General features: G+C 40.0%; 1 protein-coding gene across 2 annotated transcripts in view; it reads right to left on the bottom strand.

The window, feature by feature from the left end:
• The window catches only part of frmpd1a (FERM and PDZ domain containing 1a), a 50,415-nt gene extending 42,483 nt beyond the window's left edge, over positions 1-7,932 (bottom strand). For both annotated transcript variants that reach the window (XM_026169863.1, XM_026169862.1), the window contains exon 1: positions 7,660-7,932. The gene's annotated coding sequence lies outside the window, so the exon portion shown is untranslated. The remainder of the gene's footprint in view (positions 1-7,659) is intronic.
• Between the last annotated feature and the right edge of the window lie 273 nt (positions 7,933-8,205).

The raw sequence follows: 8,205 nt of genomic DNA on the forward strand, positions 1-8,205 counted from the left end.
TCAATATAGGTATTTGTTGTGCCTGAAAATGAACAAATGAATGAATGAATGAATGAACAAAATATCACGATACTAGACAGTATCGATTTTTCCCCCCACCCCTATTGTGCATGCAGGTGTGGTTGTGTGTCTCATACGCTGCATGAGAAAACGTTCCAACCATCTGTCCTTGTTCTGCTTTTCATCCAGAGTAGATACAGCACTAATCTAAGAAACATCGGTTCCCAGATCTCCCTGTCATACACCACCGCTTCTAACTCTTCCTGGAAAGATGAACTCCAGCTTATGGGTCTGCTTCGGGTCTCCTTCCAGCTGGGTATGCCTAGTGCATCCAAGTGAGATGTTCAAATCACATCAGCAGAGAGTCTACCCTGCACCCCTCTGAAATGGCAGATCTCCTCATATCTACCCAGAAACCTAACTCCTGATCAATTTTAATATTGCCACCAACTGCTAATGCCCAGGGTTAAAAGTAGGAACACAGATCGAAGACTAAAGCAACAGCTGCTCCTTTGGGCTCAGCTCTTCCTTCGCTACAGCTGCCTGCAGTAATGCGGATGCTTTGCTAATCTGTCTGTCAATTTCCAGTCTTCCTCCCTCAAAGGAAATTCTCCAAGGTACTTAAAACTCTGCCACTTGGGCAATCCTTCCTTTTCCAGCTGAGATACAAAGCCTTGTGCTTACAGGTGCTAATTCTTATTCCCAGTTGCTGTGCACTTTGTTGCAAACCACATTTTCCTCACAATAATAAACAAGACATGCAGTTTAAAATAAATGTCTGTTCTACATTCAGGTTGGTGCACATGCACACAACATGGTGACTAAGTAGTTAGCACAGTTTGCTCAAAGCAAGAAAGGCTGAACCTGAGTTCAAACCCAAGTGGGGCCATTGGATGTAGAGTTCGCATGTCCACTTGTGCTTGTGTGGATTTTCTCCAGGAATGCTGGTTTATGCTATCTACATCTGGGCAGTCTGACAAAAGAGAATTTTAATCTTAAGACTTCCTTCTTCTGGTTAAATGAAGGTTTTTTTTTAAAAAAGTTACCATAGAAGGCTACCTAGGGTAATGCATCTTTACCATCACTGCAGGGTTTGAGCCATTCTTTTTTCCATACAAAAATACAACTGCTAAAATAACTAATGTGTCTTATTACCTACTGTTGTCATAAAATTAGGTCAAAAAATTTGAAATAATTAAGAACCAGGATAATGTTATACTATCAATGAACCTGTTCAGCTGATGTTGTTTCACTTATGTATCTGAATTAGGATTTCTAGTAAGTTAAATTCTCTCTTAAGGACATCGTCTCTTGCTGGTACAGAGTGTAAAGTGTTAAATAAGCTTCTTTGTCACCTATTGTGTGTGCAGAGATGTACCTGGGGCAACACAGCTCTGCTGTTCTGCCTCAGAGCTGGTGTACTAGCAGGTTGACAGCCTCGAAGCTGCCAGTGCTAACAAGCTATCTGATGGCTTATACACAAAGCCAGTATCTATGCTCCCCATCTATTTAATGCACTAGTATTATTTGCTGAGCTAGCCTTACATAAAAGTAAATAGAGCGAACGCCAGTGTGCGACAGCCAATATGTGCAGCAGAACATGTTGACCTTTGCTGTGATATTTAAATAAATGCATTGTTTCTGCTGCACTTCTTGAAAGATAACTGGCCAGATGACCAGCCGTTCTTTTAGAGGAATTTTAGAGATATTTCTGAGGAAGACAAACACACCAAACTGAGAGGAATTATCTGTGAGAAAGAGACAAATAGTGACATCACTTCCTGTTCCTGACATCACTTTATGTTGATTATCCACTTAAGCAGGCTGCATTGGGTAACTTAAGTCCTTTAATGAGGATGATGCTTTTTAAAATGGCTCACCTGATCTTGTCAGTATTTACTTTTGTTGGTTGGGTCCATCCATTTGAAACAAATATTTACTCTTTACAGTTGCTGTGCCGACCCCTGTAGACAGCTCAGATGTATAAAAACACTCCACTTTGAATAATATTTTGTTTTTAATGAGTCTATTCCCATAATTATGTAATGTTGTGATTGTGTTGGACTGTGAAGCCTATCTCAAAAGAGCATTTGCTTATGCTCACCAGCCACAACACCACTACCACGAGGCAACAACAGACCTTGAAGGCGCCTACATGGTAGTCTAGCCAAGGAAGGGAGTAGGCGGTAATACACTTCTACAGCACACTATTAAGACTGAACTGCAGGAGAGACCCTCAAAGATCTGGTAGATGAATATTGTGCAACATCAGCTACCACTGATGAGCCACTGCTGATCAATCCATGTAAAAGTTCTCACTTTTCCTCCTTCAAGAAACGTCTTGATGATATAAGGCTCTTTTCCAGTCATCTTGGGGACAGTTGAAGCAAAAACTGAGCAAGTTTCAGTTTTTCAGAGGGGTGAAAGCACACAGCTGTACAGAAAATAGAGTCAAAACGATAAAAAAAAAACTCAAGTGTTGCACAATCATCTTTTTTTCTTTATTCCTTTATTGCTGGAAGCCAAATAACAGAAAACTGAATTAATTACCCAGGGCTAACTAACAACTAAGTTAATTTTAAAAGCACAGGATGTGCAAATCAGGCTTCAAGTTACCAGATTATTATTACGCTTTACTGGATAAGAGTGACATCACATCACACTTCTAGCTCATAGGTTCCAGATTTTATGTGAATAAAGAAAAGCCTGTGTTGTGCTGACAAGCTCAAAAGTGTCAAACTGCAGATCTTATTTTGCGTAGTCAACTTGCAAGAGAAGTAATGTTTAAGAAACTCATTTCTGGGGAGAATGTGACTTTAAGTCGGAAGCTGCAACCTTCAAGTCATTCATACATAGAATTGCATAGTATGCGTAGAGCTGGGCGATATGAGATTTTTTCATATCACGATATGTTTTTTTCATTTCAGGCGATAACGATATCTATCACGATATAAGCCAAATAACTATATTTGTAAGATTTAAATGTGCCGTTGCTCACAAGTAAAATGTGAAATAATCAGCAGCTTGTTTTTAAATATTTATTTCCCATAATAAGTTCAACAGGGTAGATGTACTTAAGGAACATGAGACTTTTTCAGATAAATAAAGGCAAATATTGCAAACTACACAAAAGGCAGCCGCTAAAGCGTTTAAGTTTCAAAATAGAACAAATGAAACAGACTAAATTGCCAATTCCACTTAGAAACAAAATATTAATTCTAAAAATAAATCTTAGTTTGTTTTACAGAAGAACAGACAAAACTGACTAACTTTTGTCAATATCAAATAAACTGAGAACTAAAAGGAAATTCTCAATCTCTCCTTGTTGTATAGCTTAGCTTTTCAAACAGTTTTAACAGTTACTTTAGTCTGACAAAAGCCGAATGACGAATTAGCGCTTCCAGTCAGAGACTGAGGCTACGTCCACACGTACACGGGTATTTTTGAAAACGGAGATTTTCCGTTTTCGTTTTAAAAAATAATCCCGTCCACACATAAAGGCAGAAATGAAGGAAAACGCTGCTATGAACATGCCAAAGCAGCAGGTGGCGCTAGATTCCTAACCGTGCAGAAATGTTGGCCAATCAGAAGTCTAGAAGCCTCGGTGGGAAAAAGTAAACAAAGCTGGGGCATAGAAGCAGAACCGAGTCGTATGTGTGGAGGGACAGTAACTGTGTGTATATGTAAGCATTTAAACACTGCAGAGAGTAGAATTAACAGTAACAGTATTGTAGAAATTCATTTCACCGAAACAATAACGTGGCGCACAGTGTGACGCATGCTCCAGTTTATTGTATTTCCAGACTTGCTTTCGGCACAATTTACAGTGCACGCTACTCTGTTTTTTGTCAGACTTGAAATAGCCGAAATACCTTCAAACTACGGAACTTCTATGGCTCTTCCGTTCGACAATCTCTCCGGCATTGGAACCATCATCTGTTTTCTCTTCGGTCACGCTCGGTTGATTTTTCTAGTCGGCACACTCATTTCCTCCATTACGCGCTGGCTCCATTACCGCTGGCTGTTCCAAAAAAACACAATGCCACTTTGCTGTATACAAGTATGTGATTTTTGTTTCTGCGCTATAATTTGGAGCGGCTGACCTTTTTTTTTTTAAGAGAACAAGAGCGGCCAGGTCTATCGCGATAGCTTTTAATTTTTTCAAACTATCGAGTAAAAGTTATATCGCGATACATATCGTTATCGTTCTATCGCCCAGCTCTAAGTACGCGTAGTGTTTAAATGTGGTTTCATTACAAAAAAAATACCCATGCCATATTATGTATTTTTTTATATATAATTAGTAATTAGAATTGCATGACTGAGGATTAGTTGATAACATTTTCTTTACATCTTTAAAATATGGTGTCCTGCGCCGCACATTTTTGCAGAAATGGAGGACTATTTAGGAGTAACTACTGCTGTCACGGTTCCTCAGTTTTTTCTTGTGTTCTGACTTTCTGTGTTCTTTATCCAAGTCTGAGTTATTATTATGAGTGTATTCTAGTTTCTCATTGTTTCGTCATCTAGTTCAGTATTTCCAGTGTTTCCTAGTTTCGTTTTTCATGTTTCTAGTTACTCTCGTATCTTAGTTATCTCTTGTTCATCTGAGTCTTGTGTGTCCTTCCTGGCATCCCATGTATGTAGTAGCTCATGTCTCCATGTTTGCTTACATTTTGTGTATGTCAAGTTTGTGTGTCTAAGTCTGTATCTGTGTTTAAACTTTGTTTTATTTTGGTTAGCTTGTGTTCCTTGTGTGCTATTTTAAGTTTTGCTTCCATGACCTGCATACCCCACAGATCTTGATAGTTGTTGCTTATAACCAACAGGGTTTTTTTGTACTGCCACAAAGCAAGGAACTCGACAAAAAATGTCAGACATACTATTCATGAGTAAACAAAAGTACAACAATAATAAAAAAAATTATCTTCACTAAAAATGTTTTGAGAGGTTTAAACAAAACTATTATCTATAGAACGTCCCTCTTTTTCTGGTATGAGATATAGTAATTTAGTAATCCAAAGTATTCCAATTACTTTAAAAAAACAATCAATTGCATCACTAATGTCAAAAGTTAATTTGTCCTAATCGACTGGTTGCATTTCAAACTGCTCTGACCCAACTCTCGTCCTATCTGTTAGATGTTTGGTGGCTTTTCAGTGCGTCACAGTATGCGTGTGAGACATGGTGAGTGTCAATATACTGGACAAAACTGTGACATTCAGCCAAAAGTTGAGTGACCTTATGTCTCTAAGCTCAAACATGCAAACATATGCGTGTCTGTCAGCTTGCTCTGCCTGTGCTGTAAACTGTCACAAAGTGCTGAAATGTAAATTTTCTACAGCTGTATGACGGCTCCAGGCAACAAGACAATGGAGTGAGTCCTAAGAAAAAGCTTAAAATACTCTTTATGATTAATAATGTCATGTCATATTTAATTGTACTACTGCAGGAAAATACATTTTTCCATACATGGGTTCTAAAACATCATCAGATCTTCTTCTAAAAGAACTAAAAAAACAAATTAAACAAAGAAATCATAAATATTAGATTTGGTTATTTATTTATAGAAGAAAATCCAATATTAAATATCTGTCAGAGGCAAATGTATGCAAATCTCAAGGACTAATGACTAAAGGTGATAATGTTTTTTGTTCATACACCAGCTGGAGGTACATAAACACAGGTATAATAGACAATGAGACATATATTTTATGTTTATGTGCTTTAAAATGAATGGCATGTTACGCTCTGTATATCTTTTGTTTTGCAGCAGTAATAATATACTCAAGTGTAATCCCACAACTGAAACACCACATCCCATTATGCTAAACTGACCAGAATCCCACCAACACTCAAATGAAGATCAGATCTGAAGTAAGAAAAATTTCTACTAACTCAGCAGACAGACAGCTGTCAGCATGTGATCCTCCCTATCCAGTATGAAATGATGGAAAGCCTCTGATACAGTAAAAGCGCTTAGAGAACTACTTCTGCTGTTGCTGGAAAACTCTTTAATCAGGTGTTTCACACTGAAGCCAACGTGTCTAAAAGGGCCGTCTTTATGGCAGAGGAGATTAGGGTTGACCTAAAACCTTTTAGACCTCATTAGAGCAGCCATCCCGAGGTTGAGATTCACCTCTCTGCAGTAAGAAGCTGGGGAGTTTTTCGCTTTCTTTGCTTCTAATTTTCCAACGCCTTCATATTCTCAGATGTTTGGAGAAGCCTTTTGAAAGGATTTATCTCTTTCAACGTTTCAAGTAGCTTAACTACAGCACAATGTGAAGTCAGAAAGACAGCTGAGTTTTGGGAATGAGGGTTCAAAAAGTCCCATCTCGGGCTGAAAATCCATCTCATATTTTTTAGCTGGTTGTAAAGATTTAAGGCTCTGACTGTGAAGGAGGAGCTGAGGGAGATTACATTTGGAGCTAAAGTTGAAGAGTGTGCTTCTTCTCAGTATAGGTGAGAAATGTCATTTTAAGCACTTTTTAATGGTTTGAACAGTACTACACACCAAACCTCAATGACAGAACAAAAGTGCCGAAAGGCCTTTGAAGTATCCCCACACACCATTTTTGCCTGATCAAGTTTAGGCACGTGTGCACACAGAGAGGTTGACGGACACACCCGAGTTTTCACTCGCTATTAAACTTGACAAATAGGCAGCATCAAAAATGTAGTCAAGCCTAAAAATAACATCATAAATTAGTAAAGCCCGGGAGAGCCATCACAACGCAGTCGGCCCCACAGTCTTCTTCAGTTTCAATCCTGAGCATCAGGGCACGCTTTGTATTAGTGTGTCTGCACGAAACGAATCGATTTTGGGACTCACAGTCCAGCAGCAGCAGCAGACTGTGCCACCTATAAGCCAAACACAGTGGCATCAGCCCAGTCTCTGTGAAGGCTGAAGCATGATGCAGCAAAATATCTGGAGACACATCTTACTGTAAAATGCATGTAGCTGTGTGTGTGTGTGTTTCTGGTTGCAGTGATGCATTAGTAAAACACATTTTCATTTCACACAGACTATGCACTATTAGTTTATTCATCAATTCTTTAGCAGCAGTTGAACACAGAAACTGAGCGACTCCCAGTGCTTTAAAAGCAGCCTGGGAATGTCTCTTTAATGAATGGAGTGGAACTTGTGGAACATTAGGGACGCCTTCCAGCCCTTTCTACACAGTCTACGTCTCAGATTGTTGCTGAAGCTTTAAAAAAAATCCCTCATCCACCTGCCTCCGCCCCTCCATTAATCTGACTGAGATGGATTTAAACAGGTGAAGCTGTGAATGGGTGCCATCTTTCACCTGCACTCTTTAAGCTGCGTGTGTTTTAAGGGGAAAGATCGGAGGAAGTTAATGAGACTTCTAAATGTGGCAGATTAACTTTTTTAATTAAGAACATGAATTGAAAATTAAACCTTTACTTTTCTTTGCACTGTGAAACTAGCAGGCTAACAATAAGCAAGTTTTTTTTCTTATTTGATTTTTAAAACAAATGTCCAGCCAACTGAGCCAAAGCACCGTCTAATTTGCTTCGAGAGCTTGCGCTCATGCACGTAAGGGAAATAAAGGTAATATCGGTGCACAGAAAATGTTTCTAGCACCTCTATGTGTGCTCAGTGTTCATCCTGGTTGGTTGTAGGTGTAAAGACCTTACCGAGTAGCGGGTTTCCGCTCTCTAATCCCCTCCTGAGCGCAGGGCGGGCCGTCCCGACCGTCCTGTACGTGGAACAACTTCGAAAAGCGCCGCAAAAAACCCCGCCGCACCTCGAAGAAGTGCAGTTAATCCATATCACCTGGGTGTGGGCAACGAGAGGCTCGAAATCCCCCACAGAAAGCAAAAGTTGCGTTTGACGAAAGTCCCCGCGCAGGTAAGCGCGTGTGATGCGGATGGGGTGAGGCGCGCACAGCTTAGGCGACGGTAATCCTCTCTATCTGTCTCTCTTCCCCCCCACCTCACCCACCCCAGTCTCTCTCTCCCCCCACCTCACCCTCCCCAGTCTCTCTCTCTCTCTCTCTCTGAAACACTCACAGGAACTTTCAGCAGTGATGTCAGACTCCGACATTAACGAGAAAACAAACAGCAAAGAAACGTACGGCGCGAGCTCCCTCTTGTTTGCACACCTGCATCTCTTTGTATCTTTTGTCCGCTTGCGCGCATCCAGTGCTGCCATACAAATATGCCGAATACTGATATACAAAC

The sequence above is a fragment of the Astatotilapia calliptera genome, chromosome 6 (genome assembly GCF_900246225.1).
Source record: "Astatotilapia calliptera chromosome 6, fAstCal1.2, whole genome shotgun sequence".
Lineage (NCBI taxonomy): Eukaryota > Metazoa > Chordata > Actinopteri > Cichliformes > Cichlidae > Astatotilapia > Astatotilapia calliptera.